We start from the raw sequence: 18,003 nt of genomic DNA, 5'->3' as shown, positions 1-18,003 counted from the left end.
TAGCAACTCATCATTTTACATATTTAATGGAACATGACTAAAAATACATCAGAAAATTAATCGGTATTCATACTGTACCAAAGAATTTCCAGAGTTACCGTTTATTTCTTTCAGACAGGCGGCTAAGTCTTGGAAAATCTAGAAACAAAAGGAAAGGACTTACAAAAAAAATTATTATGACAAGATAGCTGCAGGATATAACAGAAAATCAGTGTTCACTGCATAGAGCAGTTCAATATAGAAAGTAATTTCCCAATCTTTTTCTGTATCTTTGGCTGCCTACTTCCTCGCATGTCATACATCACAATACAGATTTTGCAAAGTAGATTGCACAGCGACACTGCCAACCTCCCTAGGCCTCATCTTTAAAGTTAAAAAGATACAGAAATGGAGCGGGAGAAGTATGCTGATTTGTTTTAGTGATACTTTGATTTTGTTGACTCCTCAAAATAAAGAATACAAAGAAGTAGACTCAAGCAAACAGAGCACACTATAAGGAAAACTTATTATTTTACTGCGGGTTTCATGCTGGATATATCAGAACTTAAGCATTTATTTAAAAAGCTACGTCCTCCCAATGTATCTGCGAAAGGACATTCTTTTAAAGTATTACATTTTAACAAGTGATTGATAATTAGGAGGACAAAACCAGCAGAGATTAAAAAATATATATATTTGCTTAGTTATGGAGAGTTTTTGATCCTAAAAGCCTCACTCACCTGCACAAGAGAAAGCAGGATTTATAACTGCCTGTACTGGAATTAAGACTGAGGGAGCATGAAAAATTTTGGGAATTTGCCCATGGTGAATTTTCATTTTTAGACTGTATCATGAAATGCCTGGGTATATTCACCTTTGCTGCAAAAGCTACTAGCATGCATACATCCAAATTAGAGACAGGAGAAAATATTAATTTTTGCACATCGGTTATGTTTTTGAAAATTGACTAGAAGTAAGAGAAGATTTTGCTCTTCTCTGAAAAGAAATTTATGGGATGGGATGAGATGAGATGAGATAGTGTAAGAATGAAAAGAATCTGCTTGGAAAGGATACAAAAGTTGCATATTCTGCCTGGTAGATAGAAGGAAATAGACCATGAGACTTTGGTTGCCCAGATGAGAGTGAAGGGGAATAGCTAATTTAGTTTTAAAACCAATGAAAATTATAGAAAGCGTGCAGAGAATGAAGAATTCTCTGGTTTACTAAAAAAGCATGATCTGAAGGTTTTCAGTCATCCTGGAAGTTATGACACCAATTCAATGAACACTGCTGTCTGGTAAGAAAAGTTACACACTGAAATGCAGGCAAGGTAATATATTTACTAAATTTGTGCATTTGCTGTGATACAAATCAAAGCACCCTTTAGAAACCCTCTTAAGTCAGTCAGTTTGTGTCTTTAATTTACCTACCGTGTGATGTTGAAGAGTAAAATCATGACTTAAATGCTTTTTCTTTTTTTTTTTTTTTTTTGTCTGGAGCAATAGATATGACACAAAGATTAAAGCTTTCAGAAGTCTGTAATTTATTAGGGCACCTAAAGATCAGAAATCTCCAAAATGGCCTGCCCAGGGAGGTGGTTGAGTCACCACCCCTAGAGGTGTTTAAGACACGTCTAGATGTGGCACTTCAGGGCATGCTCTAGTGGCAGAGATTGTAGGTTGTTTGGTTGGACTCGATGATCCCAAAGCTCCTTTCCAACCATGAAGATTCTATGATTCTATGATTCTATGATTCTATGAAAATAGCACACTAATCCTACCACATAGCACCATATAGTTTCTCCTTCTTGCTTGCACTAGGCCTGTGAATCCTTAATTACTCTATGCAAAATGGAACAACTTCAAAAAGAGGACGTCAGAAGAATATTGCCCCAAAAACCTCATGAGCTTGGTGATGAGGTATGCAAAAGAGAAATGTTCATATCCTCAGAATCTCCTAGCCAGGGAAGGGCCAGAACTTGAGTCAGCTGCTTTTATGTGGGTGTCTCGGATACCTGCAGGGCTGTTGGATAAAAGGGAGAAGCGATCACTCTTTGTATAGCACAGTTTTGTGAGAAAGTGCAGACACATACTTCCAGAACAAAGCCACTTCAGGTCAAAGTAAGAAAGTTATGTCCATGAGACATTCATAATTTTAGACACAGCCTTTTGTAATAAATAATTTTTGGATGAAAGTCCTCAGGAATAACCTCAGATTTATGGGACTTGTTTCCAAAAGCACTTTAAGAATTTTCACAAATTATGCTGCTTCTAGATTACATGCTGCGGTATTTTACCTACAAAACACACACAAAACCAAGAAAAACACTGGTCTGAGATGGGAAAATTAAACAGAGCAGGTCATGAGTGTTTTGAAGTTTTTAAGGTGTTTGGAAAAGGCCGCTATGATCATGTTACAGAACACATGCCATATTGGTAAACTTCAGATCAGCTAGAAACCCAATAGGGTATTTCAAGGACGCGTGAAAAAGATACATAGAAAGATCGGCTTCTGGGAACTATGAGTGGCTTAACTTGCAAAATGACAAAGCTTTACCTTTGTATTCTAGGACAGTGCTCAGTGGAAACTAGGATACAAATAACACTTCAGGTTATGCTAATTCATACCCTTTTCAGGTATTAGCATCTAAAATATTTGATAAGAAGATGATAATCATATAATTTATATTGCCATTATTATTATTACAGGCCCAAATGATGTAAGTTTTTAATGTTTATGATGTAAATTGCCACCAAAAAGAGCTTTTTCTTTGTGGGAGAACTGGTGCATTGTTTCATTTATTACTAAAATTTATTACAATAGTGTACCACAAGCTTGAGTTTTAATAGGGCTAATTAAACAAAATGTCAATTTAGTTATCTATTCCTAAATTGTTTTGGGGATAATTGCTAGGAAAGTTACATGTCTAAAGCAGGTTGCGCAGGACAATTTTACATAGAAAACAAAGTGATATATTATGGAATATGATTGTTCAGTTTGTCCACTTCAGCATGCAGCACAAAACCCACGCTGTTATCACAGAACTGTTGAATGCATAAAAGCATTATTTCTGCCCTCGCAAGTACGTATCATACTTCAAGTTTCTATTCCTCTTTTCCCCGCCCCAGTTCCTCCTTTGCTTTTTACCGTTCAACTATGCTATGCCTTCTCCATAATCCCTCATATCTCTACATACACCTGAAAAGGTTCTGCAAAGAAAACTGGAAACTAGAAACAAGAAAGTTGATGTAGTGTTTCCAGCCTGTCAAACCTTTATATTTTCAAGAATTTTGTATTAGTGCATGAGATTAATTCACCAGTAAATTTTATTAATTGGAAAAAAACATTAGATTTGTGAAAATATCAGAGATTTATATTCACTAGATTATTTTTTTTAATTGTTTTTACTTTTGCACATAAAGTCTATTAGGACTTTTGGCCAGATTTTTTTTCTAGATTAGCCCAAAATATTGACGCAAACTTCTAAGAAAACTTCCAAACTTTAGGTGATATTCACCCTCAAATATTAATTCATTTGTGGCTCCTCCAGGTTGATAAATAGAATATATGTTTCTCTTAAATTATTATTATTTTTTTATTTTTGTTGGAAAGTTTTCATTGGGCTTTATTTCGAAGTCTGCTTAATTGGTTTCTCTGTATTGGTTTCTTAATAGAGAACGAGAAAATGCATAATTGCTTGTCACTTCTGTATGATTTACAAACTCTCTGTAATGTAAAATCCACATCACTTCAGTGGATGAGACAGAGGTTAAGACTGAGGTGTTTTAGTGAGTTATTTATATGGGAAGTTTCCACAGTGCTAACACTGGGCACTAGCCAAGATTTAACTGTGACCTACTTGTATGAATACTGATATTTGACAATAGTTTTACATGAACATATGTTAATGCAGTGAACTGCCTGTGTGAAAATATATTTTTTTTTAAAAAGAAAAAAATAAAAGAAAACAAAAAGAAAGAGAGAGTGAAAGAGAAGAATCAGAAAGAAAAGTAATAAACAAAGCCCTAACTGAATATCCAATTACAGGTCAAAGACCAACCAGCCATGACAGGAGCAAAATAAGAATTTTTAGAAAAAAGAAAATTTTAATTTTGTGAAATATGAAAACGCAAACTGACATTGCACAGAATTGGAGAAGTGACAATTCAAGCTGGTCACGGTAACCCAGTTTTTAAGAAGTCTGGGACTCAGCAGCTGTAAAAAAATGATAGGATTTAGTCTTTAAGCAAGAGCTCAAATGAGTCTAACACGAAATGACTATTTACAGGGAAAATTTGAACAATTGGAGATATAAATATGAATCATATAGATAAGATAAAAATTAAAATAACATCTTTGGCTGTTTTTCCAACAAAGACAAGAAACGTGGAAGTCTGGATTGTAAGCTATGAAGTACAAATGTTCATGTTTTAAGTAAACACAGTGAAAATTAGGTCTCAGAACTTCATGCCCAATTCCATGGCACTGCTTGTTTGGCATCAAGAGAACCTGCCTCGTGCTTGCGTTTGAAATACTGTACTTGAAATACTGTATTTTAAATATCAAATAACTCAGTTGGCATGCCTGAATGGGCATTTAATTAATTATTTTATCATAATTTAGCACCAATTGTGTAAATAAAAAAAGGAATAATACATACGTTGCCTTTAGTTAACATGTTCAAGGTCCTCTGCTATGACTAAAAGTCATGACCAGTGTCAATTAGTGGACATTTGCTACACAGTTATGTGTGTATGAATCAGAGTTGCTGTTCACTTCACATATTGCCATCCAAATAAGGTGTAGTTCTGTGTGCAAAGGCAGGTTTCATGACTATAGTTTTATTATGGCTATTTCTTTTAAAAATTCATTTTGCAAACTGCTTTTAAAACCATTTAAATACCCATTAACTTTCAGTGCAGTATATAAATTAGAAAATTGCAGAAAACACTCAGTCCAATGAAGGCTTCTCTGTGGTCTTGGAAAGTGTGCGTTTCTAGCTAATCATCCAATGATATTGCATTGCCTACTTTGTGTGGCAGGTGGGTCATTAATAAAGAAAATAAATGAAGCCATAAAGGGAACTCTTTGACACACCCATGATAATTATCCTCCCACGTGAGTATTTATTTGCATAGATACTTTGAAATTTTTTCATATGACTTGCAAGTACTATGTTACTATATTTGGTCATGTCTTTCAAGCTTTTCATTAAAGATGATATCATTCCTAATAATTTTCCCAGTCTCAGAATAGAAATTCCTTGTAGCTTGGCCTTGCTTATACTGAAAAAAAAAAGATCTAAAAACACACTTTTGTGATTCTCTGTTGACAAAAGTAACAGTCCTTGCAAATAATCTGGAAGGAAAATGAGAATCAAATTGGCTTTAATTGTCAGAGATTGCTTGAGATAATTTCTTTGAAGACTGGTTGTACTCAAATAACTTGGAAAATGAGGGAATTTTACATGAGGAAATGAAAAGGCATAACAAATAGCAGACACTGTCAGCAGAATGGCATAGATATTACAGACTAAAAAAAGGTACTACATGTTTCATGGACTGGAAAGCTGGTTGCAATGCTGTCAGTTCCATCAGCAAAATGATCAGAAACCCTAGACATTTTCTACCTTGTAATCTTCAGTTTTTAGAAGTCGTCCCTCTGGGTATTCAGGGTTAAATCTTTTGGCAGCAACGGGTTGTAAATACACCTCAGATGCTGGAGAATAACCATTCTGTACAGGATATATGCTTTGCTGTTCAGAAGGAGACCCATAGTAATTTTCCATGCAACCAACCTCCATATAACAACCACATGCACTGTTGCTATATACAGCTGCAGATACTTAACATTTCTGGCTTCCGATGCCAAGCTACTACACACTGAGGGATGCAGAAGGGTGAGAAAATGAGCATGTACTTCAGTGATCAGAAACAAAAGATGTTTCTCTAGGAGCAGAAGAAATGCGAGATCTTGCCTCCCTAAAGCCCTCACGTTTTTGCCAAGAATATAGTTAGAATTAGTGGATAACAGAGAACACGCTAGATAATAAAAGACATCCTCCCTACAGTTTTCTTTTGCCTGGAGGATGAATTGCTCCAGTGGATGGCCTCCCTGCCTTTCACGATGAGGTCAAGAAACTTTCTGTCACTACCACTGTTATGATTAATGATCCAACTGGTAGTGACAGTAATCAAACCGTAGTCTCTGGAGTACAGCTTGACTGTGCTAGGCACCCAGTAGCTTGAGTCACTACACTGGCAGGGGATCTATCTGCTTCTGCTACAGGCATCTTCTTGTGTCCTTCTTGAAGCAATTTTTCATGAAATTAGACGCGAAACCAGAGTGAGTCGTGACTATTAAGAAGAATAAAACATTAAATTAATTTTTTAAAAACTAAATGACAAAAACCTTTGTAACAGTTGGAAAAATACTGCATAATGAATAATTAAACTATTAATAATATAATCCTCTTAAAAGCATAGAACTACTAGTTGAGAAGATTAAACGTTTAACAGCTTTCAGTACAATGAAAGTGGTATAAGAGAATAAGCTGAGTTTCCTTCTGCCTTTCTTCCTCCTTATTTTTTGTAACAGATTTTCAGCACATTCACTTTAATTATATTTTAATAAATGTTCATTAGTTGAGCATACAAAGATATCTGTATACAAGGATTAGTAGGTAAAAGGTTAGTATAAAAAATATCACATTAGCTAAACAATGGCAGGGATTAAAGGGTTAACTTTTGAAACTGGGATGATGACAAAGTCCTCTGAAAACCACAAGGTGAAGACAGAACACAGAGAAGGAGATGACAGTTGAAAAGAAAGAGACTGATAATAAGGTTATACAAAAATAACAATGGAAAAATCGATTAAACCTGCTATATTCTCAGAAAAAAAAAATCAACTTCCATATGGCTAAATGCTATCTAAATTAATTCTTTGAATCATACGGAAGATACAGTACTAGAAACAGAAAATACTTATAATATTCTTGTATCTACTTAACAAGTCAACTCCTATTTTCTGTTTCCCAGTATTTTGTCTCTCTAGGCCTACCCCATGGCAGGAGTTTTAACACATCATGCAGATGCCACAGATGCAAGTCTTGGCAGGTGAACTGAACTTCTCAGTTGTATCAGAAGGGAGCCCAGAGGGTTTGTAGGGAGGAGTGGAGTGAGCTGGGTTAGGCAGGACAATGTTTTTTTAATTGTGGGAGGACAACTATCTTGCCTTGTTCTAACATACTGTACGTTAGGACAGATGCTGCTATGCAGACGTGGTCTCCGTGTAAAAGAGCGCTCACTGTGAAGAAGCCCATAAACTATGTAACTCCTACTTCAGGGAGCTGTGACACTGATCCCTTGCCTTGACAATTAGCTGCCTATTGCTGTATTTATTATGATTGATTTATTTATTTCTGATGACAAATAAAATTAAAACAAAACAAAACAAAAACCCAGTCCTTAACAGGGCTTGGGAAAAAAAAGGACCAAGAGGTATGATACCCACTATGTTGCACTCCAGGTGTAACATCCTCCAAAGGCAGTCAAGGTCCAATGACCAGTCTAGCACCCAGAAAAGTTATCTATGAACAACAAAGGCTTTGATAGCTTTTGCTACCATGAAGAAAAAAGTGTGAGATAGATTTCACTCTAATTTTAAGCTCTTTTGTTGCAGTTCAGAAAATAATTTTGTTGCCTCTCATGGTGTTTTACTTGAACCATCATCTACCAGATAGACATTGAGTACCTTGTCACAGAAGGGAAGAATGTATGTTTCACTTTAAATTAATCTTATCAATAAAACATTCATGGAAAAGAGCTGAACTACATTTATTTTCTGCTAAGCACTAGCTCAGAGAACTACATTTTAATCTCATTATAATATGACCTTCCAAAGTCTATTGCTCTGTTGCTTAGCCCTTTTTTGGATGGAGGAGAGAACGGTTGCTTTGTTTTGTTCTTAACTTTAACTGTGTTTAAGACCTGCAGAAGAAGATGTACCGAGTCAAGTATTTAGTTTGCATAGATAAAATGGGCATGGGGATGGGGAGGGGAGTGAAAGCAAGGGCAATAATAAGCTTTAATATGTGTATGAAAATAGCCTTCATAAACAAGGATAAACAACATTGCGGTCTAATTTACCTCCACATAAAATGCAAAATAGAACTCTGTGTGTAATAAAACATTAGTATCTTTATTGCCAGCATAATCTTAACTAATCTTTTCTTACATTATTTCTATAGTTACAGTAATTCATCTGCATGAAATTTGACTGAATAAGGTTAGCCTTGCAATTGAAACCACACTGATTTTTCCCTCCCTTCTATTCACAAAATCCTTCATTAGTATTTGCATATGTTCTTAAGTCAGTCCCAGGCAGGATAAGCCTCTAGCCTCCTCAGAATGTCAGCAGCCCAAAACAGTTCTCTTCTGAACATCCCCTTCTTTTGTAATACATAAATACAATCTTCTGGGGCTCTGTAATTATCCGAAATGAGCTTTACTGTTGCAAATTACTTCAGCACCCCTATGATTTATCTGTCATAAACACACTTTATAATATTTATATTCCTATTAGAACCTCCACGAATAATGAACTGACAGTACATAAATATTTACATGCTAGTACATGGACAAATGTTTGATACCCTTATATTAGTTACGTTTCTTGTTCTCTCTATCACATTTGGAAAAAACTAAACCTTGGCAATTTGCCGTGTTCACAAAAATACCTTTGAAAATGGCTCAGAACATTAACGGAGCTTCACATTTGCCACACTTTTCTTTAAAAGAATGGCATTTCTTCATACTTATGCAGCCTGGGTTATTGCTTCTTCACATTATGCATCATTACTCTGAGTAGGTGTCTTATCAGCAGCTCCAGTTGTTGTGGAGACGATTGGAATTAAGCACTGGAAGCTTTTTATTTATCTTACATGCTTTATTCCTACAAGATTTTCAGCATATAAGCCTCTTTGTTCAGCTCAGAATTGGATACATTGCCAGGCATTGTAAAATTTACATCTTTCTTTTTTTGTATTTGTTCCTAAATTGGATTGAAAACAAAGTATAGCTTTAATTAAAGCTCTATTTAACAATAGACAATTTTTCCATGCAGTGGAATTTCTGATCAGTTGCGAGGATTTTGCAAAGGCCTAATAGGTGACATTCACCACTAAGCTGCAAGTAGAACTGCAATATACTTACCTGTGCTAAGTGGCTGACTGACGCACAAAGAAAACTGTAATAATGCTGTTGAAATACTGACTTAGCCAACAAAAGCCATGGAATTTAAAGTGAAGGTTACTTTAAACTGCATGTGATATGTAATAACTTACAAGTTCAAGGGATAAACGTTGAGGTTTTGAGAAGCAAAAGGAAAGAAAAGGAAAACAGTGATGGACGGAAGGAAGGAAGGAAGGAAGGAAGGAAGGAAGGAAGGAAGGAAGGAAGGAAGGAAGGAAGGAAGGAAGGAAGGAAGGAAGGAAAGAAGGAAGGAAGGAAGGAAGGAAGGAAGGAAGAAAGGAAGGAAGAAAGGAAGGAAGGAAGGAAGGAAGGAAGGAAGGAAGGAAGGAAGGAAGGAAGGAAGGAAGGAAGGAAGGAAGGAAGGAAGGAAGGAAGGAAGGAAGGAAGGAAGGAAGGAAGGAAGGAAGGCAGGCAGGCTAAGAGGAAAGGAGGGAGGGAGGGATACCTAGGGTCTACCATTCTTCATCAAATATATTTTGCATAACAAGACACTCACAAAGTTTGGGAGTGTCATGGTTTGGGCACAGAATTAAAAATACATGTCAACCTTTCTATCAAGGCTGATTCTACATTACTTATACTGTAGACAACAGAAGGATGAAAAACAAAAATCCAACCAAACTTACTGGTCAGATGCATTAATTTTTTGGAAAAAAATAATAAATAAATGTCTGTCAGAAGCTGTTAAATAAATGTTCCTATTCCACAGATTGGCTGACGCTTTTTTCCTTCCTTTCCTCAATACTTGTCAGAAGGTGTCTGTAGTTCAAACACAAATTTGCTGTTGCCTGATGAAACTGAAGATACCTGTTGTTTGAAGTAATTCCCAACAATATTGTACTTATTCTAGAGGTGACAATGTGTGAGAAAAGCATAGACACTTCCCAGTCTCCATCGAACAAAGGACCAATGATTATAGCTTTCAGGAGCTATCACCAGGAACATCTAAAGCACCTGTACAACATACTTCATTTGTAACAAGCTTACATGCCAGTAACCTAGTGGATCTGCTTCGAAGAGATGAGCGATAGGCTCTCCTGTTTAGGAGAAGACTGAGACTGGAAGAAGATCAGCCAGGATTCCCTGCTGGGGTCAGGGAGAGAAAATAAGAAAGACGTTACCCAACCAAGTATTACTACAAATTGTCTAATTTCTAAGTACACTGAATTATACTGCTGTACCTGTCACAGAAAATGTGCCCTGCAGGTGACTCAGCTTCCTACAAAGGCTGTTCCCATTGCTGAGTCATGCACATGCTAAAGTGAAAAGTAGTGGGGAAAAAAGAGAAAGATGCTGAAATAAAATCTTCCACGAAACAGAATGAGTTGATACAGAAGCCCATGATAACAAAGTGCATTCTATTGCATGCAAAAAGTGTAAGATAATTTTTGAAGTATCGAGTGTTTTTCTGGTCTGTAACAACTGCGTGATACTATCTTTTTAGCTGGCTTATATCAAGAGTTGGTGCAGACGCTACAGTGAAAAGGAACATTATGATGCTGCGGTCGGTATCAAGTGGAGAGACTGCTCAACAAAGACGTAGCCCCACTTAAGAGCAGGTCAATGTCCAGAACACTGGGCTGCACAGACAGCACTGCAACATTGAGGGACAAGACATCTTTTCTCTTTCACTATCTATTTTACTCTTTCATCCGTGCTTTAACAAAAAATTAAAGAATTTCAACTTTATGCAAGTAAAATGAACTGAGATGTGTGAAATAAGGAATAAATGTAGCTTTACTGAAGCTTTTCAGTCCAGAAAAGTCACAGAAGTATTATACAGCAAAACAAAATATAACTCAGGAAAATAATTTTCACTTAGACACAATACAAACAAAACTAAATGTACCTCCAAAAATCAGAAATAACTTCTGAACAAGCACAAAATGTCTAATGGTCTAATGTTATTTGTGCTATTTTAGATATTTTAGATCATTAAAATTTGTATATGCTGCTTCCATAACTATTAGTGCATCAGTTTTACAATACTATCTTAATTTCTGTAAAAGATTGAAGGTGATTGTCTCTTCCCCGAAACTAGCTGTCATCCCTCTGTTGTGCTATATTTTAATATAACTCCAAATACAGAAAAAGAAATTTACAGAAGACTAGCAGGTATCACACTGTTGAAGTTTCATATTCTGTTCAGACAAAACACCTTGTCTATCTAGCAAATATCTTTTCAGGTAGGTACTGCAGAAGTACCCAGGCAATCAAGGTCTAGGAAACAGATAAAAATAAGAACTGCAATATTAGATTAGACTCACAATTCACCTAGTCCTATTTCTTTTCTCCTACAATGGCTTACACCAAAGTAAAGAATTCACACAGTAGATGCATGTCACATAATCTACTCCACTTATATCTCCTTGAATTTCAAAGAGCTACAGATTGTTTTATACCCTGAAAAAGGTGAATACAGTGGCCACCAATCTCATATGGATACAAAAAAGAAACAAAAAAAAAAACCACATTTTTTTTCTCTGATGGGGCTTTTCATTGGTCAAATGCAGTGAGAAAAGATATTGAATTGCATTATAGATAAATCAGATGCCAAACGTAATTTCTGAAATGGAGAATATTTTTAGATTGTATGACAGAAAAAAAAAAATGGCTCTAAAATGGGTAATCTTCTATTTCACTAAATGTGCTCCCTGACTGAGACCTTGTACGCCAAGCTTCAGCCTGAAGCAAATTGTTATAGCCGAGCTATTAACTTCTAAAAATAGGGGGATGTAATGGAAACATTAAGAAACCCGCTATTGGGCACAACCACAGTCCAGGGGAGGATGAAACAACACTCCTTTATTTTTCCTTCTTTACCTCATCACATTAGTGCAGTTTGTGGCACTGAAGTGTGTCTATGCCAAATGTGTTTTGTTTAGCTAGTTCCCTTCTAAACAGCAGCTTATGATGCTGATATTTAATCTCTCTCTCCCTGTTTCTCTTGTTTTTAAAGAAACTTAATAGCAGCCAAATACTTCAGGTCAGGCACTTGCCATTTGTGACTCAGTACTTAAAAAAGGTGCTACTTCCTGGGGGAGACAACAAATAGACTGGAGGATTGCAAGAGTGATTTGAAATTAAAATGCTTTGCAAAAGGAGGTTTTTGCATTTTCACTTGAACCCTTTTGAGAAACAGAATAGTAGAGTGAACATTTTGTTACAAAATGTGCAGCAGTGATTTACTTTTCTGTCATGAACCTTTCATTCTCTGTGTTTTATTGCAGTGTACAACATTTCTCATCATCTGCTATTTATTTTACATTCAGCACTGTAAAACCAAAGAAGTACTGACTCACGAGTCAGCAGGTGGGTGCCCCTCTTCAGAGGCATTCCATGCTTTTTTGCCAAACCATTTAGCACATCTGTAGCCTTCACTAAATCATTTTTAAAAGTAATATCGGTAATAAGAGTCAGAGAGCCTTGAAAGGTACGTGTGGTATGTGTTCTGCAAACAGGCTCTCAACAAAAATCCCCAGAGCTAGGAACAACAGTAAAAATCATCTCAAAGGAGCAGTAGAGAGTGGAGAAAATGGATCTTGGTATAGAGGACATGCTATTTATGGAGGTCAATCTGCATCAACGACATAACATTTCAGGGCTATTCAGCTATAAACACATTCTCATGAGTCGTGCAGGGTTTTAAGGAAGAGATCAAAAGATGAGCACACAAAATGAGTGTATGAGTGCTTCTATCCCAAACCCTAACAGATTGCTTTTCTACTCTGCCCACAGTGGGGTGCGTTGCAATCGGGGCAAAGGCAAACCGGAACACAGGCTTTAGTATTGCAGAAGAACTAACTAAATCAGAACACCCGAGCCCCAGAAAATGCATTTGCAATGCAGTAATTTTCAGAAGTGTCAAGGAGACTTAGAGGCTCGCTAGCGCTCACGCTCCCGAGTCACTTGGACAGTCCAAAAGTCACTCCCATTACTGCTGCTGGGCAGAGTCCTAATTCTGCAAACATTTCACTGCAGGTAATTACCTGTCTGGGTACAGACAACCTGCTAAAATCAAGTTAAAGTCTCTTGGAGTGCGTATGGCACAGGAGGTATGCTCATATGCAGAAGCCTGCAGAACTACACAATTCAGAATTGCTTAGATCAATAGGCGACTTCTTAGAGTATTTTGCTTGCTTATGGGGACAAGAGATTAGATTTTCGGAGCTTAAATGCCTAACTCTATTTGAATCCCACTTCTAAATCTATCTCAATCCCTTTGGTAACACTTTGGTTATTTGACAAGCAGGGTAATCACTTGTCATGCCAGACTCTCCCCTGTGTTTTTCAGAAACCTTATTGGCTTCTGAAACAGCATTTTCTCAACGTTTTCTAGCTTCTGAGAGTGCTGTTCTCCAGTTGCTACCATGCTATGCTTCCAGTCATCTGGTCATCTCAGCAAGACTGCCTCGTTCGCTTGCCCAGGAGCAGAATGCCACACAGACACAGACCAGAAATAGCATGTAACAGTTGTTAAACCTCTTCGTCTGGTTTCTGCCAATATAGTTTAGACAACACATGAAACAGTCCCAAAGAAAGTTTCCGTTTCTGTTCAGTCTTAAGAATATGAATGTTTATCTGTCTCCACAGCCTTTCTTGTTTTAGTCCCCGTTGGTGCCAGGAAGTTCCAGGGAATCTGATAACAGAAAACCACTTCTTGCATGTGACATGGAATTTGCAAGGTTTATCAAAATATTATTTCCTATTTGAAGGAATACTGTCCAGAGCTTGAAACACTGCAACTGTTGACCTGGATACTGGATTTCAGCAAATATTCAGTCCTCCATGTTTCAAAAAGATTATATTCTACAGAACAAGCCATTAATGTTCAAATTTTGAAATTACTTTTATTTCTTTAACATTCTATGGGTACTTTATGCAGGGCTGCCTCTTACCTGCTAGTCCTGTGAGGTCCAAAAAGCAAAGGAGATACAACAAAGCAACTAAATATTTTGATGAGATGAACACTGAAATACCAGATCTGCCTCATGAGCTGGAATATGACAAATATGAGGTAAGAGATATGGAGTCCACAAAATAATGCTGAAGACAAAATGTTGTAAAAAAGAGAATAAACATGAAAAAAAACACAGAAATGCTAGAGGGACACTGAAAAGGAAAGAAAAAGCAAAACTGAGTAACTAAAGAATCCAAGGAATTTTAATGTAAAGGAAAAATTCAGTTGATTTTTAAATAACTTTTAACCCAGGAAGCTTCATGCAAATTAAACAACATGCTCCAAATTCACCAGTGACATGAATCCACAAGGCCAATCATAACAGGTAGGTGTAAATCAGTTCAGTCAGCTGGAAGTAATGGATACAACAGAGGTAATTTAATAAACTAAAATATAAAAAGGAAATGTGTTTTGCTAATGGCAAATAGTAATTGATAGGCATTTCCTTAGGAAGGATGGGTAGGTAAAAATAAAAACAAAAAGCGCAACAACAAGCCACTTTGCAGATAAATTTTCAGATAGACCAGAACTACCTGCTACATATGCACAAGAGAGCACAGCAGCTTTATGGGGCACAGGCATTCACCTAAAATGCCACGTTAGCAGACAGGACCTTGGTCCTAGTTCGTGCACACAGAATTCACGTCATGTTCTTTTCCTCCTTGCCTCCACTCATGCGGCGGTAGCCAAGAAGATACAGGAAAGCTCCATTTGTGTGCTGTGTTGAATAACAGAGTTCACTTCCCAGCAACTGATTCTGCTCTGCAAACACAACAGTAAGAATTTGTTTAAGGGAAGAAAGAAATGTTCTGAAGAGAATCCTGGAGTAGTACAATCATAAGAGAAGTAAAAGAACCTCGAGACAAGAATTTTCTTCTGTTGGTTTGAAAGGAAACAGTATTATTGTAAACTTTTCACTTGGAATGGAGAAGAGATGACAAACTCGGAGAATTTCAGCCTTGCCTGCATCTGAACAGCCAGTATTAGTGATTTTACTCTACAGGACTGTAATGACTGCGTTAGCCATTATCAGACATATTTTGTTATTTTAAGTGCTCAGGTTGTCCCACGAAGCAGTTGCCACTCCTTACTACACCCTGCCTCTTTAATACTGGCTTTGATTCTTAGACATAGTCTACACCTCTTCAAAACCTTGCAGTTTGTACCATCATCTACGCCTCTAAAACCTGAATACTGCACACACAAAAAATACCCCTAGACTGTCCTGACAAGATATACTTCTTTTTTTTTTTTTTTCACTTTCATTATCTGTATGGAAAAGATGTCTGGGAAGGACAATCATCTCAGTGTCACTGAGCATATTAGCTACTTTCAGCAAATCCTGAAGAGGGGTGGATCCCTTAAGTCTGTTTGCAAACTGATTTTGGTGCACAAAGCAGTAGCCCAAGTACAAAATGAGTGTGCTTCTCATTTGGAAGGTACACAAGCACATTAGGAGCAACAGGGGCGGCCTTCCCCGTTCCAGGCATTTGGCTGATTTGATCAGTATGAGGTTGTCAAAAAGGGACTTCAGAGCACAAGTACCATTGAAAGCCAATTAAACCTGTGTTTCTATTCCCCTTGGACATTTTTGAAAATCCCAACCCTCTGAGATAAGTTCATACAGAAATTTAAGTGTCTGATTGTGACTTAGCGTGTCTAAGCAGAGTTCCCAGAAGTTGCTGAGCCTCATATTCCACACTCAGATGGTACCTTGTATTGGAAGTGCCTCATATCCCTATGGTACCTACATTTCTGATATACAGGCACACAGGTACCTATACAGGTACCTATAAGTTGTCATATGTATTTGACCAAACACTGATCTTGCTGAGCAGCCCTGAGCCCTGCATCTCCCCTACACTCAGGAATACTTCTCATCGATCCCCTGTGGGAACAGTTTGATAGTCTATTGAATCTAATGAATCAATTAAGGCAAAAAAGAGAAAGAGAAAAGAGATGATTGATTTTTGTCTCGGTGGCTCAAATTCTCACCGGGGATCTAGGAAATCACATTCTTTGGTGGTTTGTGGCCTTTGGGTTTGGTGGTTTTGGTTGGGTTTTGGGTGGGTCTTTTGCATATGCATTTATTTATTAAAAAAAATAAGAGCTTAGAGAGACAATAATGAAATTATTCATTCACCCCAGACTGTTGTTTTGTGGTTGTTTTGTTTGGGTTTTTTTTTCCTGGGCTGTAGGAAGCCTGGATTTATGTTTCCGCTCTAAGCTGTGCCACAGGGACTTGAAGATAAGGCTCAGCCCTGTCCCAATGACTGCTGTATTGGATATCCGTAGGTGTCAGGAAAGTCTTTGCTTGTCTCCCAGGAGAAAGAGCTGGCCATAAGTACTTAATTCTAGAAAGTTCATAGCTGACAATCTGATATCAGAGGGATTTCCAGTGGGAAATCACTGCCTTCCTGTATTCTGGAATATGATGTTTGACCACGTTCAGCTCTCAGGGGTTAGGCCCCGTCTCTGTTTTCAACTTCTCAAAGCAACTAGGCTGCTCAAGCAGCTGACTCCTGCTTATCTATTTTTTTAAGATTATCTCTTGTCTTGTCTTGTAGGCAGAAAATGCTTGCAGATGTGCAGGAATAGGAAGGGTGTGGTTTATTTTTTAAAAAAAATGCTTTGCAGAACTCAACGATCTGTTGCAGAAGAGTGTCCTAACCTCTCCCAATATGACAGTGAGGTGACCATGGCCAAGTCCCTTACTTCAAGTTCAAAGAACAAGGATGTAGAACGACCACATTTCTACCACAAGGATAAGCTTAAAAGAAAATTTGATTAGGTGTACAATGCAGGTGTTTAATCTCGATGCAATAGAGACACAGACAGTGTTTCAAGATTGACATTGCCTAGCCAAAAGGTGGATTTCTCTGGGTATCATATGTCTACCCCCCAGCCAGCCTCATCAGAGAATGGCATGATCACCAGGCAGCACTTCTTTTGCTGATACATTCAGATTCAAATCTGAATCTTTTGTCTTTCATCAAAATGCACCCCCCCCAAAAAAAAAACACAACAATTACAGTTGCTACTCTTATTTCCATTAGGGTTAATAGTAATATTCTGTACATTACTACTCTAATTTGCAGAGGTTAAAGAAAAAAATTTCATCATGCTAACAAGCACCTAATTCAGTAAGGAAATTTATCTCATTAGAACTGCATTTAAAGATTCAATGAAGATATTAGTGATTATTTTGCTGGTGCCCATAAAAAATCTCTTTCTATGAAAAATATCAACCAAAGTTATTCAGTTTTAATTATCATCTCCGCATAAGAACACCGAAGGATGGAAATGTAACACTAAATGTAATAAAAAAGCAACAGTGTTCGGATAATATTGCAGAAGAAAGCGAATATTGTGAAGCATGGAATTACACACCAGAAATCTCATATAAATTTAAATGAAAAGTTCTAATGGGAGGCCTTTTAATCTAATGAAAACATATGAATTTGTAAAGGACAACGTCTCTCATTTAAGCTATCAAATTTGATAAAATGCTCTCAGAAAGGTTTAGATCTAATTGTATTTTCAAAAAATAACAGTTGACAGAGAAATGCAATAATCTTCTTGAAGAGAACCAGCAAATAAATTAATTAAACCAGGATGTTACAGAAGAAAAAATGAGGCTGATATGCGCCTTGTTTACCAGAGTAGAAACACATTCAGCAAAGTAGATATTGAAATATCAAAATTGTTTTATCGGTATTGTTTCATCAGTATATCAAATGTTCAAGTGACGACGACTTGAAATATCCTTTCTTCATGACTCGTCAAGTTTGACTATCTACAACTAATCCA

This window comes from Larus michahellis, chromosome 1 (assembly GCF_964199755.1).
Source record: "Larus michahellis chromosome 1, bLarMic1.1, whole genome shotgun sequence".
NCBI lineage: Eukaryota > Metazoa > Chordata > Aves > Charadriiformes > Laridae > Larus > Larus michahellis.
Note: the sequence above shows the minus strand (reverse complement) of the source record.